The following is a 24,294-nucleotide window of genomic DNA, read 5'->3' as shown; positions in this document are numbered from 1 at the left end:
GTTCTGGTGAGGGGTGCAAAGCATCTTTACTCATGGGATGGCAAGGTGACTATAACCTAGTTTAAACTTGCTCTGTTGGTAGACCTAGCACAGCGATTTTGGCTTTACTCGAGGGATGTGAGAGGTCTGGTAGGTGGGTACATTTGTTAGCCATCGAAAACCCAAGAAATTACGCTGAAAAATATGCACTTCATTACATAGTTATCCAAGTAAGTCACTAGTTCAAATAACAAACTGTAAATGCACCATAAAGGGCCTTAGTACAGACCCTTTCCACTCATAAAAGATAAATGCAGGGCCTGCACCTGGTGGAAAACCCTATACGTTCTAGCGCTAAAGGGCGGGGAGAAAACCATATCCCTAGACCTATGCAATAAATATTATAATAAGGACCCACAAAAGCCAATACTTGAACAGTCCTAGTACTTCTCACAACATATTATGCACTGTAAAACAGATAACCAAAAGGTGAAACTACACTATATAAGTTTAATGGCTTAAAGGGAGTGAATGGTTTAAACCATGTCCAAAAGGATGACAAAAGGTAGATGATGGACTTCTAATACCACATCTAAAACAGGATTCACAATTACTGGGAGCAGTGTAGCCCCTGCTTCTACCCTAGGAAATCCTGGTTAGCTTACAGCCAACAGTTACAAGGAGCTACTTTTAGGTCCCCAGGCAAACTGGTTCCTTACGAACATGCAAATGTTACATTAACTTTGAGTGTTTGAGAATGTACTTAAAGAAGAATTCGGGCACATCTAAATATAATAGATGTTACATAATGGGCAAAAAGTTAAATGTGTTTCTCATGTGGAAGTTAGATTTGAAGTGCACTGTTTAGCTGCTCTGTGTTCCCAAGGAGCTGGTTTTCATGCAGTCTTTATTTCGAACCCCGTAAAACGGTCTTGATCATGGTGATTGGCATAAACCTTTATGAAATACTAAAGGGGGTTGGAAAATGCCTCCCGATCCCTAATCTAGGAGTGATTTCCCTACCTCAACCAAAACGAAGGCTCTGTCCAGTGTCAAGATGTCCAAAGTGAAAATGTCCAAATCCTATCCTAGCCCGCTCATTCTAAAAAGCAACTCTAAGGTGTTAAGGGTATTGGCTTTGGCTTTTAAAGTGTGCAAATGTTCAAGTTCATCAAGGGGTATAACTGAAACAAAAGTTCCAAATGGATAATGTTCACAGTTCCATGGAAATGACTCCCTTCCCATGGATTCTCTCCAGCAAAGTTCAAATACCACGCACTGCTACCACCCAGGGGCAGTCTCCATGCACTCGCATGGCTCTGCAAGAATAGAGGGCGGGGTGTGTTAGTGAGGATGGGATAGGCTCAGAACCAGGAGGAACTGGCGTCTGTGTGTGTGTTGTTGTGCGGGTTGGGTTTTTAGCCTGGCTTGTTGTAACTGTAAGGGTAAGACTCAGTGTCTCGGTTGTGTGCTAGTGTTTGTTGGGTGTGGGTCATGTACGGTTAGGGTGGAAGTATAATCGTGTACACTGGTTTGTTGTATCTGTAAGGGGGGAAACCAGTGTCATGGTTGTTTGTTACATGTAGGAGGGAGTTGTGTTGGTGTGTGTTAAGGATGTGTATTTATGGATTGTGTGCACTGGTCCGTTTTGTCTGAGGTTAGGTCCCGTGTCTCTGAAGTTGGTTGAGTTTGAAAGTTAATTAATGCTTGATGTGTGCAGCGCTCCAGCTAGGATTTTGGAGTGAGCGTATTTTACTCCCAATATTTTTTTTAACAACTTTATTTATTTCAGTTACAGCGTTATCTATGCGTTACATGAGTCATGCTGACTCCATTCACAGTTAATATGCATGCAGCTTGCCCTGTACCCACTCCCATCGGACCCAAACCGGCCCTCCTTTAGTCTGTGGTGCCCTGATGGGTAGGGAACCCATTAGGGCTTTGATGGCCTAGAAAGTTCGCTACCAGGCGGGATTGAAATGTTAGGGGTGGGAAACGGGAGTGGTAGTCCAGTACTGGTGCATAGCAGTCGGTGAAGGGATGGAGAGCCCCTTCCTTCACCGCTGTGAGCTTCTCTGCCTCCAGGATCTCCCAAACCCTTATCCACCAGAGGGCCAGCAGAGGGCCCTCCCGGGCCTTCCACTTCCGTGCCACTGTAATTTTGCCTGCTAGCAGTAGGTGTGTGAGCAGTTTGGCCGATCGGCCTGCTCTGGGATAACAGTCCGGGCTCGGCACCCCGAGCAGGATGACCTCCGGGTCCATCGGTAGTTTGTGCTGGGTGATGTCTTCCGCGATCTGCAGGACTTCCTTCCAAAAGGTCTGTACTGTCGGGCATCCCCACCACATGTGGAAAAAGGATCCTCGCTCACCGCATCGTCTCCAGCAGCTCGGGTCAATGTCAGCATTGCAATGGTGCAGGCGAACTGGCGAGTAGTACCAGCGGTGCAGGAGCTTCAGGGCGCATTCCTTGTTTGTAATGCATCTGGATGTCGAGTTTATCCTGGACCAAATCTCCACCCATGTCTGGTCTTCTATGGAGTGTCCCAAGTCCGCTTCCCATCCGGACATGTATGGTGGTCTAACTTTTAGCATGTCCTCCGGGAGGAGTCGGTACAGTTTGGTAATCTGACCTCGGCCTGTGCTTTCTTCTGTTTCCAGCTGAAGAGGGTGGAGGTCCCGGGTGGCTCCTCGACAGACCGCGGGCTGCGAGCTCCAGTGTCGGAGTTGGATGGATGCAAACCTCTCTCCTTCTGTCAGTTGAAAGCGGGCTTTGCATTCCTCAAAGCTAAGTGGGTTGTTGGCTTCATAGTCGAGTGAGGGTTTCGAAGACCTCCTTTGGTCCATCGGTGGAAGCGTGCTGCCTCCATTCCTGGTCTGAAGTCAGGGTTCCAGATGACCGGGGAGAGCGATCTCTGGTCCCTGACTATCTTCCTCCTCCGACGGGCCCATGCCTCAAGAGTCGCTTTGGTGGCTGCTAGCATCTACGGTCCCTGGCTCCGGTGTGGTCCTGGGATATGTAGCGGGGAGTGTAATTGTGGCTGACATCTGGATTGGTCTATGCAAGACCATTTTGGGGTGACCTCCGGGTGACCCTCAGGTATCCTGGCCCTGCGTCCCCTCCACACGAATTTTGCTATCTTCTTCTGTAGTTGTTTCAAGGCCTGCTTTGGGGGAGGGACCGGAAGAGCAGAGCACAGGTACAGCAGCCTAGGGAGAAGGTTCATTTTGCACATTGTGACCCGTCCCAATAGTGAGATCTCTTGATTGTCCCATCTTCGGAGGTGGTCTTCCAATTCCTTGGAACAGCGGGGGAAAGTTGCCGTTGTATAGTTGTTTCGGATCTGCTGTGAGGCGTACTCCCAGGTAGGCTGTTGAGGAGGAGCTCCATGTTAGCGGGCAGAGTGCCTGGAGGTCGGCTACGAGGGGAGCGCTCAGGTTGACGCTGAGTGCCTCTGATTTGGAGTAGTTCACCTGGAATCCAGCCACTCCTTCGAACGCCTCTAGCTCAGTTAGGGTTGCGGGCAAGGAGGATTGGCAGTTGGTGATGGAGATCAGCACATCGTCGGCGTGTAGGGAGATCTTGAATTGTTCGCTCTCTATTTCTAGCCCAGTGGTGTTCTCGTTAGCTTGTGTCCTTTGGGCAAATGGCTCATTGACCATGGCAAAGATCAGCGGGGAGAGAGGACAGCCTTGTCTCGTCCCTCACGAAAGCTGGATCGGGGATGAGGTCTTCTGATTTAGGCGGATTGATGTTTTGGGGCTTTGTAATTTGCTAGCACCATTTTCTGGAATATCGGGCCAATCCAAAATGCCTCCATGGTGAGGCGCATGAAGTTCCAGTCCACCCTGTAGAACGCTTTGGTGGCGTCTAAAGTCAGGACCGCCATGCTCTGACGTTCTTGGGTTGCGATTTCGATGAGATTGAGCGCTCGGCGGATGTTGTCCGTGGTGCTTCTCCCTCTGATAAACCCTGCCTGGTCCTGGTCTATGATAGTTGTGAGGATTTGCGCCAACCTTACTCCCAATTTTTAAAATTGGAGAGTAAATCAAATTTCAAGATAGTAAAATGATTTTCCTCCTTCGCAAGAGTAAAAAGTGCCCGACAACTATCCAATTTGTGCGTAAAATTAAAACTTTGTTCGAAAACATAAGGGACAAAACAGCTATATTTCAAAGTGGTTCTAAATAATGTATTGAACCTGTGGAAAACATTTTGCCCACACACGAACCTTGTAGATGCATACTACCCAGCTTCATCTTCATGATACTTGGGCACAAACTCTGTTAAGAGTTAACTACAGATGCCAGCTAGTTCCTTCGGGTGATTCATAAATCAAGTTCCTCACTCTACCAGCATCACTTCTCTGCCTCTCGGGCCTACTGTTGCTGCCTGGCACTACCTGCTTGACTGCCACTGCATGTTTTTGCTCCAACTCTTCTTCCCTTTGCTACTTTGTTTCCCCCGTCTCACTTTCTGCTGCTCTGCCTCTCGCCCTTAAGTGTTGCAATGCCATATTTTGCGGTCTGTTTCTCTTTCACTCTGCCTCTCCCATCTCTGCCTTTTATTGTTGCTTTTTCCCCTCCTAATATTTCACTGGTGGTATCTTCCTCTCTTATATCATTACTCTGGCTATATCTGTTTTTTTCATTTTTTCTGGTGTGGTTTCTACTCCCTTTGATTATATTTCTTGCACTGTCTCATGTTATTGACCTGCCCTTCTCTAGTCTTGCTTTCCATTTCCATCTCTCCCCACCTGCTGTTGATCTGTGTTTTATTTTACTGTCTCCAAATGTCTCTCTTGCTCTGCTTCTATCCAACACTTCTATTGTGTGTGTTCCTATTATTAACTCGGTTTCCCTTCTCACTTTCTTTGTTGCCCTATCAAGTAGCTCATTGCTCCCTCTTCTGTTGCTTGAATTCCTGTTTTGGATGTCTAGTATGTTCTCTGTCCCTTCACCCCCCCACCCGCCACACCTTTGTTCTTCTGTATTGCTTAGGTTCATAGTTGCTCTTCCTTTCCTGTTTTTCTGTTTCTTTTAACATAGCACAAATAAATATGCAAAAAGCTGAAAATGCCTTTTCTATTTAAACATCTAGTGCAGCTTTACCATTGGGGCTCCTTTTTAGATGTGTGCAAACCTTCTTTTGGCCATTAGGCTGGGAATTTAGATTTACAGTTTTGTCTGACCAGATGCAGCATTTGCTTGAATGCATATGCTTTACCAACACTGTATGCCAAGAGCCCATATGAGATGTATTCTGAGCCATTACAATTATAGCAGCCCTGATGAGGTGTGTGCTCTGAGCCGTTACAAGTATAGTCGTCATCATGGGATGTGCTTCTTCTGAGCCATTACAAGTATAGCAGCCGAAATGAGGTATTTTCGGAGCCATTACAAGTATAGTGGTCCTCATGGGATGTGCACGTTCTACTTTTGAGCCATCACGGGTATAGCAGCCTTGGTGAGGTGTGCTTTCTGAGCCATTACACATATAGTAGTCCTCATGGGATGTGCGTCGTCTGAGCCATTACAAGTATAGCAGTGCAAATGAGATGTCTGTTCTGAGCCATCACAGGTATAGCAGCCCTGGTGAGGTGTCTGTTCTGAACCATTACACATACAGCAGTCTGTTGTGTTTTATCTTTGCTGTTTTATCTTTGTATTTGTTCTAATGTTTTTCCAGAACTCTAGTGAGTTCTGGAAGAGTTTGGTGGTTGGAGATGAGCCAGGCTGGGTGCCTGTTGCTTGCTCTCTATACATATAAAATCCTTACTTCAACCTTACTTTGTCTTCGTCATCAAATTCAACCGTGGTGACGATGATGGCCGAGTCTGCTGTGACTGGGGAGCAGCAGTGGTGACTGGCTGCCGGCTGGAGAAGGACGCTGTGAAGGGAGCAGACTTGCGGCTGGTGAGCGAGAGGTGCAGCTAGGCAACAGGCACCACAGCAAGCGGAGGCAAGGACGTTCAGGTAATGGGGGGCGCGCCACGAGAGGAGTGGAGTGGAGTGGAGAGAAGGGGAGCAAAGGCCAGTAATACCAAAATAAAGCTGCGCGCATCCCCAAGACATACATAGCTGGGATCACATTAGCAAGGTCGCACGTGACGCATGCGCGTACCTTGATCATGCTATCGCTTATTGTGACGTGTTGCTAGGCTCCGTGACGTAACACGGACTGCAACAAAAAAAGAAAGGCATTAGTTGCCAGGATACGTGCAGTAAGAGGAGCGCTGCAGGCACAGCATTGAAGGGACATTATATCACGAAAACTAAACGTTTCACAAGAAGTTGAAGGAGCAGGAAACTTACGCCCAGAGCCTCATGTTAAACAGTCATCTCACGCACAGTTGTCCTTGTGAATAAAGCCACCATTTGCCAAGAGGCTCTAGTAAAGGCTTTGCTAAGAAGTTTAAGAAAAAGGATCGGAACAACAATAAACCAGTCATGGCAGCAGCTATTCCAGCCCCACCTACGTTCTTGGCAGAACCAGGTACTCTGCCAATTAGGTGGGAAAGGTGGAGAACATTTTTTAAAACCTACCTGGTAGCTATGGGTGGACATAGGTTTAGCCCTTCAAGGAAACAAGCACTTTTACTCCATAATTTGGGCACGGAGGGGCACAGTGTGTTTGGCCGCCTGAAATTACTGGAGGTTGGAGCAGGAGATCTGGATGACTTCTCTGTAGTTATTAAGTGAATTGAAGAACATTTTGAGCCAAAAAAGAATGTCATGTTAGAAAACGCTTGTTTTTTCCCCAGAGGAGCCAGGAATCTTCATAGTTGGTGGAGGGCTATGTGGCTGCTTTGAGGACACTGAGCCGCACATGCAAATTTGGCGAATTAATAATCTCTCTGATCCGAGATCAGTTGGTGAGGTGCACTTACAACCTCGGAATTCAGGAGAAGCGCCTAGCAAAAGGCATGACGCTGGAGCAAGCGGTGGAGCTCACTAGAGGCATTGAGCAATCAACCCAGTATGAGGGAGATGAAAGTGGCAAAACATGGGGGACAAGAAGTATGTGTGATTATTGGTCAAAGGGAACCACCTGTGCCAAGGAAGGAATGGTGGGGGCATAAATGTCTCGGATGCGAGAATCCCAGACATGCAGCGAACAGCGCATTCTTTCCTGCAAGGAATGCAGAATGCATTAAGTGTATATGGAAAGGACATTTCCATGCATGTGTAATGAGGCAACTATCAGTGTCGTAGAGCAGAAGCAAGTTCACAGCGACCAAATGATTCCATCTGTCCCCAGTGGTGAAAGCAGGGCGCAACACATTTTCTAAATTTCTGCATTAACTGAGGGAGCAAAGGGTCCAGTGGATGAGTTCCAGATTGATGGGCTTGAATTGCCAATGAAGGTAGATTCGGCTTCTCCATGGACAATTGTGTCAGAAGACACATTCAAGCATGTCCTGCTAAGAGATGTGAAGGACCTGTCTGCAGCCCTTGTGCAACCATGTGGGTATGGAGGGAGCGAGATGGACCTTCATAGGGAAATTTCAAGGTTGTGTAAGCTACAAAGGCAGAGCGTGTGTGGTAAATATACTGGTGGCAAAGAAAGGTGCGTCCTTATTAGGATGGGAGGAACAAAGATGTCTGGGAGTTTGGATTCAAGCGAGTGCCCCATCACCAATTTCAATAGCCAAGGTGAATGACAAATGGGCTGAGTTCCCAGAAGTGTTCTCGGAAAGACTAGGGAAATTAACTGATTTTGAACACTGCATCAAGTTGAAGCCTAATGCTTGTCCTGTGGTAGACAAAGTAAGACCATTACTGCATAAAATGAAACGGCAGCTACATGAAGAGTTAAATAGTCTGTTGCATCGTGGAGTAATAGAGCAGATACAAGGAACGGAATGGCTATCTCCGGTGGTTTTGGTGGCGAAAAGCAATGGAAGGATGCAAATTTGCATTGATCTAAGAGAACTTAACAAGAACATTTTGGTGGAAAGACGCACCTTACTGATCATCCCGAAAGGTTTATCAGTTTTAAGGGACTCCAGTTGATTGCATTATTGATCTGTCTGCAGCATACCATCAGATGCCGTTGTCCGAGGAGTGTAAAGATGTCACAGCCTTTATTACACCGGAAGGGACTTTTAGATACTTACGTATGCCATTTGGGTTGGCATTAGCTGCGGCAGTGTTTCAGCGTGTGATGGAGAAAGTGTTAGGAGTCCCTAATGTGATTGCTTTTCAGAATGATATTCTAGTGTTTGCTGGAAGAATGGTGCAGCATGATGAAATTTTACTGTGTGTTTTGGGCAGGTTGAAAGCAGCTGGTTTGACTGTGCAGAGAAGCAAATGCAGGCCAGGGGTGCCCGAGGTAGAATATCTAGGACACAAAATATTGTTGCAAGGAATCGCCCCTAAACTTAGTCTTGTTGAAAGCATTGGTAAGGCTCCCACTCCTCGGGGCAAAGATCAGCTAAGGTAATTTATGGGAATGGTTGAGTTGTACCACAAATTTGTGAACAAGTTTGCTACCATTTCAACACCCATGAGAGAGTTGCTTAAGAAGAGTGTTGGATTTTTGTGGTCGGATGAGTGTCGGGTAGCATTTAAAAAAATTAAGGAGGGGACTGTTGGGGCTCCTTCGTTGGGAGGGGTTTGTAAGAGGCAGCAAGACAGTGTTGATGGTGGATGCCAGTTTGTTAGGTTTGGGAGCATCTCTTTCGCAAGTGAACAGTGGGAAAGAACCACCTGTAATTGCATTTGCATCCAGACCTTTGAGGGGAGCTGAAAAGAATTACTCAGTTGTAGAGAGGGAGGCCTTGGCTGTGTTTTGGGCGGTGTTGCATTTCAAGTTTTTCTTGTGGGGTCAGAAGTTCATGATTAAAACTGATCATAGGCCTTTAGTGCAAATGATGGCTGGTGAAGGTTGGGCAAAGGGATCTCCCAGAATTTCCAGGTGGATGTTAGGGCTGCAAGGGTACAATTTCCACATGTGTTATGTACCTGGTAGCGAAAACGTGGTTGCGGACTGCTTGTCGAGGCTTCCTGTGGAGGAACATGTGGAGGTTAGAGAATTGTTGCAGGAGGATGAAATGATTATTGCCAGCATCAAGCTGGGGGCAGTGGAAAAGCAAGATGGGGTGATGGCAGAGGAAGAGGATGATGTGCTTAATAAAGTGAAGGAATGGACAGTGGTAGGTTGGTTGGGTAAAAAGGAAATTGAAAGGAAATGTTATAGTTTTTTTATGAGGTTAAAGATGAGTTGTGTTTGTCAGAAGCTGGAGGAAGATTTGAAGAGGTGCCAAGGTGCTTCCTCCAGAAGGAGTCAGAGGGAAGTTAATTAATATTCCTCCTCAGGGGCTCTGTGGAATGAGTGATAGTAAGAGGCTGTTGAGGCAGACTTATTGGTGGCCAGCCATGGACAGTGAAGTGAACAGAAAAGTGAGAGAATGTGGAGTATGTGTGGCATGCGACAAGAATAAGGTGGTAAGGGAGTCTCCTCCTTTTACTGATGCGCATGCTGGGTGAGCCCTGGCAGAAAGTAGCGGTAGATTTGATGGGTCCCATTCAGGGGTTGGGGGATGATTTTAAATTCGTTCGTCTTGATAACCACTCAAAGTGGATAGAATGGAGGGGTTTGAGAGAGGCTACCACAGTGGAATTGCTGGCATTTTTTGAGGATGTGTCCTTTAGGGAAGGATTTCCTTCCGAAATTCTAACAGACAATGGCGTACAGTTCTGTTCTGAAAGCATGAAGACATTTTTGTTGCGTTTTGGAATAGTACACACGCGCACTGCCCTGTACCATCCCAGGGCGAATGGGTTGGTGGAACGTGCAAGTAGGTTCTTGAAAGGTGGCATCCAATTGGCCATGAGAGCAGGATTGTTGTGGACGGAGGTACTCGAGGAAATGGTGTGGAGCTATTGTACCACTCCCCGTCCGGTTACCAAGGTTTCTCCGTTTGTGTCACTGAAGGGGCGTCAACCAGACACCAAGTTATGTCCTGGTTGCGTGGGGTTAACTGGCAGTGTATATGTGAATCGTAAGGAGATAATGAGGTTGATAGAAGAAGCCCAAAGCCAATACAAACGTGTCTTTGATGAAGTGGCTATAGTTAAAGAACAAGGATGGGCAGTTGGAGATGTGGTGCTGATAAAAAAACTAAAAATCCCAGATAGGGACTCAAGTGTCTTTGGGACCTTAGAGGATTTCGGCTGTGTTAGGGAGTGTGGTGATTGTTGAAGGAGGTGAGGTTTGGTCAAAAGGAAGGTTGGTGTTAAGCAGTGCACTTTTATGTGATGAGCAAGAGGAGGAAAAGGAGATTGAGTTGGGTGATGGTAGGACACCTGGGAGAGTCAAGCGTGTCGGTGAGGAGAGTTGTGCGGGAAGTGGTGAGTTGAATGTAGGTGGACAACCTAGGGGAAGGATCAGGAGAGCTCCTGTCAGATTCAAGGATTTTGTTTTTGTGACTGACCTTTGTGTGTTCCTTATAAGGGGGAAAGATATGTTGTGTTTTTATCTTTGCTTCTATTTACTGTATTTGGTCTGGAGTTCTGGAACAGTTTGGTGGTTGGAGATGAGCCAGGCTGGGTGCCTGTTGCTTGCTCTATATACTTATTAAATCCTTACTTCAACCTTACTTTGTCTTCGTCATCAAATTCAACACAGTCCTCATGGGATGTGCTTCCTCTGAGCCATTACAAGTATTTTTAAAAAAATATATATTTATTAGGTTTTCAACAACATCAACAAAACTGTAAGCATCATCAATGCGTAGTTTGATTAAACATATTACTTCCATCCTCCCCTGCCTCCCAAGACCACAATTTGTCCTTCAGTTCTGCCTTTACCAGACACCAATAACGGGCTGCTTGCTTCCTCTGTGATAGCGTCCTTCTCCCTTGGGTTAAATAATGGCACAGTGAGCGCCACCCATTGGTGGAAGTCTTCGCTTGCGTCCAATTTCTGTTGTCGCAATGCATTCTCCCACGTCCCAGATTCTGCTGTCACCAATTTGTGAAGGTCCTCCCACCACAGTGCCGCACCTGGGCTTTTAGTGCTTTGCCACCCCGTACCAATACGTCTCTCTGCTAGAATATGCATCAAATCCTTGAGTTTGTTTAGGAGTTTGTTCTTCCTGCTTTTTTTTATATCTGCCCAGGATGCATGCCGTTGGTGTTTGCACCTCTAGATCGATGTCTCCCTCACCCACCTTTGCAGCAATCTGTGTCTAAAAGGATTGTATTATCCGGCATCCCCAGAACATGTGTCATTCCCGCGCAGGGTTCATTGCATTTAGGACATTCGATAGCTCCCGCCCCCCTGAACCCGGAGATCACCTCTGGTGTAAGGTACGCTCTGTTGATGATGTAGAACTGTAGAAGCTCCAATCGGGCGTTCCTGGAGACCTTTTTGTGATAGTGGGTTATGGATTTCCATTCCTTATCCTCAAATTTCAAGCCCAGTTCGTGTTCCCATTTCGCTTTACATTTAAGTTCTTGTTTGGTTATACTTTCCAGCAATGTTTCGTAAAGCCTCGAGGTTTCATGTCCTCCCTCAGCTGCATTCAGCATGTCCTCAATGATCTCGTGCCCTGTTTCTAGGCTCTCTACCTCTGGCCATCGGTCCATAAACCTTCGCACCACTGCTCTGTGGAGCAGGAACTGTCCTGTTGGCAGTCCCAAGGTTTCGTGCAGCTCAGCGAATGTTAAGATCCCTTGGTCATTCACCAGGTCCCCCAGTGTAACTACTCCGCAGGGCTCCCATTTGTTCTTTACCTCTTTTTATCCCCAGGGTCTCCTTGCCATAATAGCGGCAATAGGGATCTGAGGGGAGTATGGGTCGTTTATCTTCGCTGTCTTGCTGGCTCATTTCCAGATCTGGATCCCCAGCTTCACCAGGCAAGGGCTGTTTTGTGTTGCACTTGCTGGGATCCAGAATAAATCCCTGAGGAGCGTCTGGGAGATAGCCGGTTGCAGGAGTCGGTTATCAGTTGTGGTCTCATCCGCCATCCATTGCACTACGTTTCAATTGGCCTGCTAAGTAGCATAGTTCAAAATTGGGGATTTTCAGATCTCCTTTGTCGTAGGGTCTCTGTAGCACTTCCAGTGCTACTCTCTGCCTTCCTCCTTGCCAGAGGAATCGTCTGCAGAGCTTGTTTAAGTCTTTGAAGAACTGCAGGGGGATGTTGAATGGGACGTTGGTGAAGCAATGTAAAAGTCGGGCCAACGCCACTGAGAGCGGTAGTTTAACCCAGAAGTCCATTGATTTTTCTAGGCATTCTCTGGCTCTTACCGTATTCAAGGTGTATTCAGTTTTGGGGTCATGGTGGATAGTGATTCCCAAGTATTTGAAGGAGGTGGTTTTCCACTGGAAGGCCATAGTAGAGAGACTCATTGCTGTCTTCGCTCAGAGCAGCTAGTGGGAAGAGACATGATTTTTCGTTATTAATTTGGATCCCCGTGCATCTATAGAACCCGTCTAGTGTCTCCAGGATGTATGGTAGTATGTGTTCCGGGTTATTTAGGTATAGGAGTGTGTCGTCAGCGTACATCGACACCAGATGGGTCACCCCGTCTATCACTATGCCCCCATCCCCATATTCCTGTCGTAAGTATGCAGCTACAGGTTCAATAGCTATGATGTATAGCATGGGGGAGAGTGGGCCTCCCTGCCGTATGGCCCTATAGAGTTGCCATTTGTCAGAATATGTATTGTTCGTGCGCACTCTGGCCAAAGGGTTGGTGTGCGAGTTTGGTCCACTTTAAGAAGGCCGGTCCTATCCCCATCTTTGTCATGGTGACAAATAGCCAGTTCCACCCAACTGCCATCCAAGGACGCCACTGCGCATTTCTCGGGTCTGCTATTGGTGTTGTATATAACGTGGTGTAATCTGCGCAGGTTCTCAGTAATGGTTCGCCCTAGCACATAAGGAGTCTGATCTTTGTGGATCAGTAGATGGACTACTTTACGTAGTCTTCTTGCCAGTAGTGCCGTCAGGATCTTGTTGTCTGAGTTTAATATGGATAGAGGCCTGTATGAAACGCACTCCTCTCCATCCTTGCCTGGTTTTAATAGTAGGATGATTACGGCTTCTCTGATGGTGTCTGGGAGGGTCCCTACTTCGTACGCTTCGTTGAACACATGGGCTATGAGTGGTGCAAGGACGTCCTTGTATGCCTTATAAAACTCCCCTCAGAGCCCGTCGGTTCCTGGGGTTTTTCCGGATGGCAAGGATCTGATGGTGACTATCACCTCTTCCGGGGTAATGGGTTCGTCCAGGGCCTCTGCCGTTTGTGTGTCCAGTTTTGGGTAGTTTGATGATGTCTAGGACCTCTTCTATTTCGGTGTCTGTGGGAGTAGGGGTGCTGACGTAAAGGTCCTGGTAAAACCCAGAGAACACAGTTTATTTCTGTCTGTGTGTGTACAACTGCGCCGTCCGGCCCACAGACATGGCAAATGGGCGTCCTGGGGGTTTCCCTTTTGTAGAGCCAAGCTAGTAGTTTCCCTGGTTTGTCTCCAAGGGCATGGCTTCTTTCGATATGTTTTGTGTAGCTAAGTTTCCCCAGTTTTTCCCAGTATGTTAAACAGGCTTGTCTAAGCTCGACTACCTTTTGTATGTGTTCTGGGTCTAAGTTAGCCTTCGCTTCTAATTCCACCAGTTCCTTTTCAGTGTGTGCTAGTGAGGTTACGATGGATCTTTGGGTGCCCCCTATAGCTGCCATCATTTCTCCCCTCATGACCACTTTGTACGCCTCCCATGCTGTGCCTATGTGTCGCACGCTGTTTTCGTTTATCTGCCAGAAGTCGTGTGTGCTTTTCCTGATCTGTTCGCGGAAGGCTGTGTCTAGCAGGGCCTCACTTCTGAGCCTCCATCTAGGTACAGGGGTCTGGGTGCAAACACCGTCCAGTTGGTTGCTAGCGGGGAGTGGTCCGACAACACTCTGGCTAAGTATTATGTGTCCTCGAACATGGCTTGTTGCTCTTTACTAACAAATATATAGTCTAACCTAGTGTAGACAGCGTGTGGAGGGGAATAGGAGTACTCCTGTTTTTCACGGTGTTGCTCCCTCCGTAGGTCTTTAAGCTCAAGTTGTTGTCAGTGCGATTAATATTTTGGTGGTGGGGATGGGCGGGTGTGTTTGATCTGTCTTTCCGGGGTCCAGGGTGCAATTGTGCCACCCCCAAATCGGGGTGCTATCTCTGTAAGGGCTGAGCCGTCTGTATAGTGAATGGAAGAAAACTGTGGCGTCGTGGTTGGGGGCATAGGTGTTGATTAAACAGACCTCCTTTCCTTCTATAGTGCCGTGTACCAAGGCCATCCTGCCTTCGTCTGTTTTTGTGTTTATTAGTTTCAGGGGGATGGTTGGAGCGATCCGGATCAGGACCCCTCTGGTGTAAGTAGAGTAAGTGGAGCCGATCAGCGCTCCTCTCCAAGTTTTGGCAAGTGCTTCTAGCTTACGCACGTCCAGATGAGTCTCCTGTAGCAAGGCAATTCTGACCTTACTCCGTTTTATGAATGCATGGATTAGACGTTGGTTGACCAAGCTGTTCATTCCCCTAACATTCCACATCATAATTCTAATCTTGTCAGCCATGAGTTTTGTCCAGCGGGGTTTCCCCCCGTTGAGACAAACCCGTTTCTGCTCCATTAGACCCTATACTAGTCTCCTTGTGGGGTAACTATACCCGAAAATTTCTGGGGGCGGAAGAAGTCCGCTCTCTCTTTAGGAGTAGTACTTCAAAGGGATTGTGTCCTCAGACGTATTCCTTATCTTTGATAATTCGTCTCCAGCTTGCTGGCCTCGGACATTTTTTCTGTAGAGGGCGCTGCGCGTCGACGTCTGCCGAGTTGATGTCCCTCGACAGCCACTGTATCGGCGCCGACGTCACCATGCCCATAAATAGCCATGCGTGGCGTCCGTTGCTCAGTTCCGTTTTTCCGCGCTTCGTGGGGCCTCGGAATATCGTTGCTCAGTTCAGTCAGATAAACCTCTTATATTTCCTCGATAAAACCAACTCGTTCTCGATGGCTTCTTCATCCGAACCGACGACTCTGCGGTCCGGCTTCAAAAAATGTCGAGACTGCGGAAAGAAAATGTCGATAACTGATCCTCACAGGATCTGTTTGTGGTGCTTGGGAGTCAAGCACCATTGTTCGGAGTGTGAGGACTGCATGTCCATGACGGCGAAAGCCTTGAAGGAGCGCAAGGGGAAGCTTGAGAGAGGTAAGTCAGTCAAAACCTCCTTGAAAGTTTCTTCGGCCGAGGCATTCGTCTCCTCGCTGTCGAAAGCATTCCCATTCTAGGTATCGAAGTAGCTCCCACCACTTGTCGAGACCTAGACACAGAGACGTCGAAGATCCCCTTCCTCGTCATCTTGTTTCCCCAGAAAGGGTTTCCTGCCCCACAAAAAACAGCTCTCAGGCTGAGTGGGAGGAATTCAGGAAGAAAATGCTAAGCGTCTTCGAGAAAGCGGCCTCGACCCCCTCGAAGACAGCTGAGGGTGATAGCCTGGGTGAAAAACCCCAAAAATCGAAACGCTGCAAGTCGTTGCACCCGGCGAAAGAGTCCACCCGAGAGAGCAACGAGCCATCGGGTAGGAAGGCACCATCTTTGACGCCGTTGTCGAAGATCCCTTCGACGCATGGATCGGCGCCATCGACGCCGTTGTCTAAGGGTTCTTCGACGCCGACATAGACGCCAATAAAAGAGAAAACCACGGCTACTTCACAGCCAACGGTTATACACAGAGCCTCCAGCAAGACGCTGAGAACGTCGTCGACATCCTCGAGTAGGATCCCCATCCTCTCGAGTTCCTCGAGGCCTCCTCCAGTTTTCTCGACGCCTTTCTCGGCGCCTTCGAAGCCTTTCACATCGGCGTCCACGACATCAACGTTTTCTCGCCCAATAATGACAAGTCTGGCTCCCTCTGCTTTAGAAATGGGTTTTACACCATTTCCGAGGTCAGAGTACCCCAGATTATCTTCAATCTATGAAGAAGGGGAGGATTCTGACCAAGGAAGACCCTTCAGGTTGCAGAGGACCACACCACCTGTTTCAGAGGATTTTACCTCTGAGGAAAGAAGGTTGAAAGACCTACCGGAATCATTACATGAGGCAAGTCGGCTGGACAGAAGTGGAATTTGTCAAACCAGACCCAGGGGAACATGCTGAAACCCCCTTGGATGACCTTACAGACATGCTAGACAAAGGTCCACAGGAGGATCCTGTGGTCCCTTTCCATACAGCTTTACAAAGGAAGATTTCATCAAAGTGGGAAACTCCTGAGGTTATCCCTGCAGTCAATAAAAGATTGTCAGCCAAGAATAGGGTAGCTGCAGCTGACCCTGAATATTTATCAAGACACCCGACTCCAGAGAGCCTGGTGGTTCAAGCGGCAACTTCATCAAGCAGCAGATCCGCTTATCCTACTGTCCCACAGGATAGAGATGACAAAAGGTACGATTCTATGGCAAAAAAAGTATTTTCTGCTTGTAGTATGGCGTTGAAGTCCATCAACGCCACTTGTACGCTCGCCAGGTTCAGTCACACACTGTGGGAGTGTGCTTCATCAGCGGCTGACTGCATACCGGAAGGAGAGGAAAGGGAAGCCTTCCTTAACATCAATAAAGATGGCAAAGATGCCATGTGCGAATCTCTTCAAACTGGCATCGATTGCACTGACAGTATCAGCAGGGCCATGGCGGCAAGTACTACAATCTGCAGGCATGCGTGGTTACGAAAGTCTGGCTTTGCTCCAGATGTACAGGCCAGACTTTTGAATATGCCCTTTGACGGCTCTTCTTTATCTGGTAAAAAGGCTGATGACAGTCTGGAAAAGTTGCAAACATCTAAGCAGCAGCAAAATCTTTAGGAGCTGCTATCCGCAAAACTCCTTTTCGCCCCTCAGGAACCTCTGGGAGAGGAAAGTCCTTTCGCTATTATTCCGCATTGGGGAAAGGCAGAAGACAGCCGGCTCAAAGAGGCCAAAGGAGATCCACCCGAAGTGGACGGGTCAAAAGTACTAAGGCCGCAGCAGAAGCAGGTGCCTCTTTACCCTCGGCATCTGCATCAGCCGCCCCCAAACCACTCTGAGGTCTATCCACACAAAACACCTGTAGGGGGCAGGTTAACTCACCATCTGACGGAATGGCAGGCTATTACGTCAGATGCTTGGGCATTGGAGACAGTTGCCCAGGGTTACTGCCTACCCTTTCTACGCATCCCTCAGAGTCATCCACCGGGGCACAGCCCTCTAAAAGTTCCAGATCCGCTCCTCTTGCAGGAAATTGTCGACCTGCTAGAGAAAGGTGCCATAGAACCGGTACCTGTAGCGGAGAGGAACAAGGGCTGGTACTCCCACCTACTTTCTCATACCGAAGAAGGACGGAGGACTGAGACCCATCTTGGACTTAGGAGAATTGAACAAGTTCCTCAGGAAGGACAAGTTCAAGATGGTAACTCTCTCTCACATCCTTCAGGCCCTCCAGATGCAGGCCTGGCTCGTCTCTCTGGACCTCCCAGGATGCTTATTTCCATGTGCCAATCCATCTCAAACACAGGAGATACCTGAGGTTCGCAATTGGCGGCGCTCATTATCAATTTCGAGTTCTGCCGTTTGGGCTGACCTCCGCCCCGAGGGTCTTCACCAAGCTAATGTCGGTAGTGGCTGCAAGTCTAAGGAGGGAAGGGATCCACGTCTACCCCTACCTGGACGATTGGCTGATCAGAGCTGTATCTTCGGAACAAGCCCAGATCCAGCTAAATTATGTCTGCCACTTCCTTCACAAACTGGGCTTCTCCCTCAATTTAAAGAAGTCACAGATGATACCATCACAGAGACTCCAGTTCATCGGAGCGGTCCTGGACACTTCCCTGGGAAAAGCCTCGCCACCAGAGGTGAGGGCTCAAGATATTCTGCAGATGGTCAACAAGTTTCAAAATGCCCAACATCTCCCAGCCTTCGACTTTTTGAGATTGCTAGGCCTCATGGCATCCTGCATCTTCCTTGTGCCAGAGGCCCGCCTGAGAATGAGATCGCTCCAGTGGGCACTAAGAACCCAGTGGTCACAATACTCAGGAAGAATGACAGATCTCCTCCGGATTCCGGACCTGGTAGCCCACGACCTTCAATGGTGGGCCTATCCAGAGAACATCTTGAAAGAAGAACTGTTTTGGCAACCATGGCCAGAGATAACTGTAGTCACAGACGCCTCACTCACGGGGTGGGGAGCCCATGCCAACGACTTTACCATCGGCGGTCGTTGGTCTCCATCGCAGTCCAGACTACACATCAACCTATTCGAGCTGAGAGCGATCAGACTAGCGCTGAAAGCTTTCCTGCCATCCGTACAGGGGAGAAATGTCCTGATGATGACTGACAACACGGGGGCCATGCATTACCTCAACAAAAGAGGAGGCGTAGGGTCACTGCCACTGTGCAGAGAGGCAATGCAGCTCTGGTTTTGGGCAATTCAGGAAGGAATCTCTCTATCGGCAGTCCACCTAGCCGGAGAGAAGAATTTTACAGCGGACGCTCTGAGCAGGCAGAGCAGTCTTCCACGAGTGGGAGCTAGCTCAGAAAGTCCTTCAAGAGATCTTCGACCTTTGGGGAACCCCTCAGGTGGATCTGTTCGCCACCAGCACCAACAGGAAGTGCGATCTGTTCTGTTCAAGGGAATTTCCCCCGAGAGGAGCTCTAGGGGACGCGTTCGTAGTGGACTGGGAGTTCCCACTCCTTTACGCGTTTCCACCAGTCCCTGTTCTTCCTCAAATGATCAGGAGTTTGAGAAGATTCCGGAAAACCATGATCCTAATTGCCCTGACTGGGCCAGGAGAACGTGCTACCCGGACCTTCTGGATATGTCCATCTGCCCTCCAATCCGTCTTCCACTCAAAGAGAATCTTCTCTCGCAGAAGGGCGGTCAGGTCAGACATAAGAACCCTCAACTTTCACGCTTGGCTTCTGAAAGGTTGAGGTACAAGGATTGGGACCTCCCTGATGACGTCATGGAGGTGTTGCTTTCATCCAGAAGGCCAGCAACAAAGTCTTTATACCGCTGCCGTTGGAACAAATTTTGCAGCTGGTGTAGAGAAGAGAATATCAACCCTTTTTCATGTGGTACACCAACGGTGTTATCGTTTCTACTGTACTTGGCAAACTCAGGCCTTCAAGTTGGCACTGTAAAGGGCTATCTCGCAGCGCTATCAACCTTCAAGCGCACTGCGGAGGAACCATCGTATTTCAAACTACCCTTAGTAATACAATTTCTCAAGGGATTAACTAATGTTTATCCTCCAAGACCATTCCAAGTTCCCTTATGGGACTTAAATTTAGTCTTAAATTTCCTAATGGGTACTCCCTTCGAACCACTCCACTCTTGTTCGCTGAGATTTCTCACTCTAATAACTGTCCTATTAGTAGCACTAACATCTGCTAGGAGGGTGAGCGAATTACAAGCTCTATCTTGTAAACCCCCCCCCTCCCCCATACAATTTTCCATAAGGACAAAGTTGTCCTACACGTGAAGCCTAATTTCCTCCCAAAGGTGGTTTCTGAATTTCACATCACTCAGAAAATTACCTTACCTTCGTTCTACCCTCCTCCCCATCTGGGGAAAGCGGAAGAAAGGCTACATAGGCTGGACCCAAGGCAAGCTCTAAGCTTTTACATCAGCAGACTGGCTAGGATTAGGCAAGCAGACCAACTGTTTGTAGGCTACTCAGGTCACAAGTTGGGACTAACCACAACAAAACAGACCATTTCCAGGTGGATTATTTTGGCCATTCTGGAATGTTACAAACAGGCAGGGGTATCGCAGCCTCTTCGGCCCCCCAAAGTGGGATACTGGTCCGAGACATATGTGCGGCTGCCACATGGTCCTCCGCACATACATTCACAAGATTTTACAACCTGGATTCCTCCACTATTCAAGAGACCAGATTTGGCAAAGCTGTATTACATTTGGTTCATTCCTAAAAGGGATTCATGACCTCATTACTCCCACCTCCAATTACATGCCACTGCTATGGGAGTCTATTAAAGATAAGTAATACGTCGGAGGACACAATCCCTTCGAAGAACAAGTTACTTCTTACCTGGTAACGTTCTTTCGATGGGATGTTCCTTACTCCGGCATGGCTCCTCTGCATAATCGATCTTGATGTACGTTGGATGTGGGTTTTGTCTTTATCGTGTGCGAGCATGATCTGATTCTTGCGGTTATTGATCTTGTTTCGCTTGAGCCCTCACCGGGCGGTCCCTAGCGTGTGCTGCGTTCTTTTGACTCTAGGTCCTGGATCTGTTCGCTGTCCATTCATTCTCGGGCTTTAGCGGGCGTCTCGAAGAGAAGCGCTGATTATTGTATAGTACTTTAAATCTAGCTGGGTACAAGAGCATGTATCGTAGTCCTGCCTTCTTCAGTCTTGCCTTCGTATAGATATACTGCACTCTTTTCATTTGAACTTGGAAGGTGTATTCTGGATATATGGCTATCTTTGCCGAGTCTCTTTGTATCTGGCCTCCTGTTCTCGAAAAAAGGCCAAAATCGTTTCCCTGTCTTTATAATTTAGCACTTTAGCTATCACTGGTCTAGGCGGAGCTGCAGGCGGCGGTCGCTTGCTGAGGGATCGGTGGGCTCTTTCTATAGTAAAACCTTGTGAGAGTTTCTGTGCTCCGATCTCCTGGATCAACAGGTTCTCAATATAGTTAGTGGGGTCTGTTCCTTCAATTCCCTCGGGCAGGCCTAAAATCCTTATGTTATTTCGGCGTGCACGCCCTTCGGCTTCTTCAGCCCTGTCTTCAAGGTGTTACACTTTTTGTGCCAGTTCGTCAACATTTTTCGTGAGCTGTGGTTCTCTCGGACCTGGGCTTCTACGTCTTGCCACAGTAGGCCCAAAAATATGGCCACTGCGTCTATTTTGTTTTCCAATGTTTGGAGTGTTTTGATGGCCTCCAGGATCTGCAAGTTGCCCGGCTCTGCCATAGTCCCAGGAGATCCAGGTAGTTCTATTGCGGTGCTTTTAGTGTTGGCCTCAGGTCTTGTTGATCCACTGGCCACGAAGGATTCCATAGTGGTCTGCTTATTTTCGGCTTTCCCTCCTTTCGAGGACATTTCTCCAGGGACAAGGGGTATTTTTGGAATTCTGGGAGGGGCACTTCGTCCCTTGGAGGTGCCGCCATGTCGGAGGGTAGCGTTGCTCTCCTTCGCGCTCTATGGGTGCTCTTACGGTATAGGCGTTGAGCAGTGCGTCCCAATGACTCTGGGGTGCTGGGTGCCATCCCCAGTGTCGCAACCAACGTGTGCAATGTCCTCATTGTGGATATCTGTTTCGAATTTAGAAGCTCCCTGTTATGTGCCAGAAAAGAGCAGTGCTCGGGGCGCCAAGCCGCCACAGGGCCAGTGGGGTGTATTGATGAAGCAGTCAGCGACAGGTCAACCTAGTAGGTTGGCCGCTTGTTCATGTGTTCTAGCGCTTATCCTGGGGCTGATGCGGCTTGGGGCTTTCGATATGCTGTGTTTTACTTTCTTTTATTTTATGTGGGTGCTCAGTTGGTGCTGCGTGGGTCTGCGTATGCCAGACTCGCGCCGCGTTTACTTAAATTTTCCAGGAAGCACACCATTCCAAAAGAAAAGGCGGGCCGCGTCTCTTTAGCTGTATTGTGGGTTGGGTTGCGCCGGCAGTGACTTCTCCTTATGCATCACTGCTCAGAGTCAGTGATTCCAGCCATTTATGGCCGCTTTGAGCGCCATCTAGACCCGCTGCAAAGTGGCTCCTTGTGGAGGCCGCCAGCACCCCCGCAGCACGGGTGTCAAATTCTCTGCTCACTCTGTACTATGTTGGGACCAGCTTGGGGGGAGCTTGCTGCGCATTAAGGGTGTGATGGTGCATCAGTACTGCTGAGGCTCCCCTTCCCGCCGGCCCCTTACCTTGTCCTCTCAGCTCGGGCGGGTCTTCTCTGTCTTCGCTTGTACGTTCTCTCCGTTCTCACCCAGCCAGGCCTTTTTATCATTCCGGTCTCCTGGCCGTGGCGCCGCTGCAACCCCGCCTCAGAGCCAAACCGCCGCTCTGCATACTCTGGGCGCCACCACCGCTCAGCACGCCCTCACTGTCACCAGTTTCAATCTCAATGGTGGTACCCCAGTTCGTCCCTCGCTAGTCCCTTCCTCGTAGTTCCGTCACGCCACAATCACCTCTCAAAGGGCTCAAGAGTCAGTAGTGTTAGGCTGTGCGGCTAGACGCTCCCGTTCTTGCTCTTCTGCTCCAGCAGTTTCTGCTCTGCTCTTTAATGCTTGATTGCGTTACTGGACCACAGTCTGTCTCTCTTCGTGTGCTGGCTGGCCGATTCCTCCTGCATCGGACCCGAGCAGTCACTTCAGCGCAGCCTCAGTCCTCCGTGCCGCGGCTGCCATTTTCTGCCTGGCGCCACGGGGGAACATCTCACGGTGCTACGTTCCAAGTCGAGCGGTTAGGACGGCGAAACTTTGGTCGGAGCCGCTTGAAGCCCTCAGCTATGGTATCGCAGTTGACAGATGTTATAATTGTTAATACAGCATATTTTGTAAGCATATCAAGTCACATCAAGCAGAGCTCGCAGAGAATGCGTCCTTCCTACATGGTGGTTAGCCACACCCCCTCCGCCCCCCTGAGCCATTACAAGTATAGAATCCCAAATGAGATGTGTGTTCTGAGCCATCACAGGTATAGCAGCCCTGACGAGTTGTGTTATGAGCCATTAAAAGTAGAGCATCTCGGAATAAATGTGTGTGTTCTGAATCACTGAACATTTAGTAGTCGCTTTGATAAGTGGAAAGTTAAGTCAACTGTGTTACATTTGAATGTTATCTGCATCTTATCTGCATCTTAAATGCATATCTCTTATGCAGACTCATTAACTCACCTATTAACAGGATGTGAACTAACGGGTTACACAATAATCTCTGCAGCAGGGTTATTGACTCACTAAGCTGCCTTTCTCAACAGGGTGTTGACACTGAAAGGCACTTAGTGTTAGGGCACTGGCAGTTGCATGTGAGGCTTGCCTGACATAAATGGCTTTTCAAAAGCTCTAAGCCTATTTGGACTAGCCTACATTAGTTGGGAGATTCATAATGAGGCTTTGAAATGTGCTAGAAGTTTGGCAGTGAGACTTGGTAATCAGACATGAGAGAAGCAGACGTTTTGAAAAGCGCAAGACTGAGTAGAAGGGATTGAAGCATATGATAGCAATGCCATCTTCTTGCACTGTCGGAGGTTGGTGGGAAGAGCTCAGACACTGTTCTTGCTCTGTACTTTAGCTCGCTGCAAAAAATGCCAACACGTGTTTGTGCTTTCGAAGCAGCTCTGTTATGAAATTCAGATACTGTCCCAAAACATAGCTGTCCTGCTAAGAAATGTGGGCATGATGCAATCAGCCCTTCTGTGAATATTTGGCAATGTGCAATGACATGCGTACATATGGCAGCTCCCTTGATAAATTAGGTCACTTTGCCTGAACATATAGCAGTCCTGTCATACAGTCGAAAGCGTTGAGCTATAAATCCGTAGCTCACTTACCTTTCTTTGCGCAAAAAATAAACGAGCCCCTCGGTTACCTCTTGAAATTCCCAAACAAGAAGATTCGCTCAACTTTTCTAAGAGCAAGACTTAACATCTTGAAAACAAATGAAGTACTGGGAATTTGTGGTAAATCGAATGATAACCTCTGCCGCTTCTGTATGACACCTGATACAATAGAAACTTTGAAGCACCTGACCCTTGAGTGCTCAGGCTTAACTTCCAACAGAAAAATCCATCTTGGGCACCTACACTCAGAATTTTCAAGGATGGACGGGCTAAGTCGAAGATCAGTTATAGCAATGGGAAATTTTGTGCACAGCCCCGAGCTGGACTCACGAACTTAGAAGGTGCAACGTGAAAGGACTTGGCCCTCGCAATGCGACTGAAAGAAATTTTAAAGAAAACAAAATGAATAAATAAATCGAATTCAGAGGACACGGTTTAAATTGTAAAAACTGTTGACGCAGTTAAATACAAAAAAAACAGTCCTGATCAGAGGTGCAGGTACAATCTGTGCCACTGAAAATATTTACTGCACTGCTTCGAATGGATTTTTGTCCTCCCACGTATTCCTCATCTTAGATATCTTGTCTCCCAGCTCTGCTGCTTCGGAAAAAAATTTCACCAGAGGGCGATGTGCTAGAAGCCGCAGAGTTGAAGTCCCTCGAGGGCCGCCGTCGAGCGTCTCGTCATCCGCAGTATAAAGGGCTCGATCCACGCACGTTACCTCAGTTCTGTTTTTCCGGGCACTGCTTCGTGTCACAAAACGGCGCATCAGTTTTTCTTCGAAAT

The 24,294-nt window shown here is 48.1% G+C and overlaps 1 protein-coding gene across 10 annotated transcripts in view; it reads left to right on the top strand.

Annotated features, from left to right (window-relative positions):
* Positions 1-24,294, top strand: part of PRP4K (pre-mRNA processing factor kinase PRP4K) — a 1,306,928-nt gene that overhangs the window by 81,306 nt on the left and 1,201,328 nt on the right. The window contains exon 1 of one of the 10 annotated variants that reach the window (XM_069613499.1): positions 5,856-5,952. The exons of the other annotated variants lie outside the window; for them this stretch is intronic. The gene's annotated coding sequence lies outside the window, so the exon portion shown is untranslated. Of the gene's footprint in view, positions 1-5,855; positions 5,953-24,294 lie in introns of those variants that run through there. 10 annotated transcript variants of the gene reach the window in all.

Source organism: Ambystoma mexicanum, chromosome 5p (assembly GCF_040938575.1).
Source record: "Ambystoma mexicanum isolate Mex_15411 chromosome 5p, UKY_AmexF1_1, whole genome shotgun sequence".
NCBI classification, from domain to species: Eukaryota; Metazoa; Chordata; class Amphibia; order Caudata; family Ambystomatidae; genus Ambystoma; species Ambystoma mexicanum.
The sequence above is the reverse complement of the archived record's forward strand: the minus strand, read 5'-3'. Positions and strand labels throughout refer to the sequence as shown.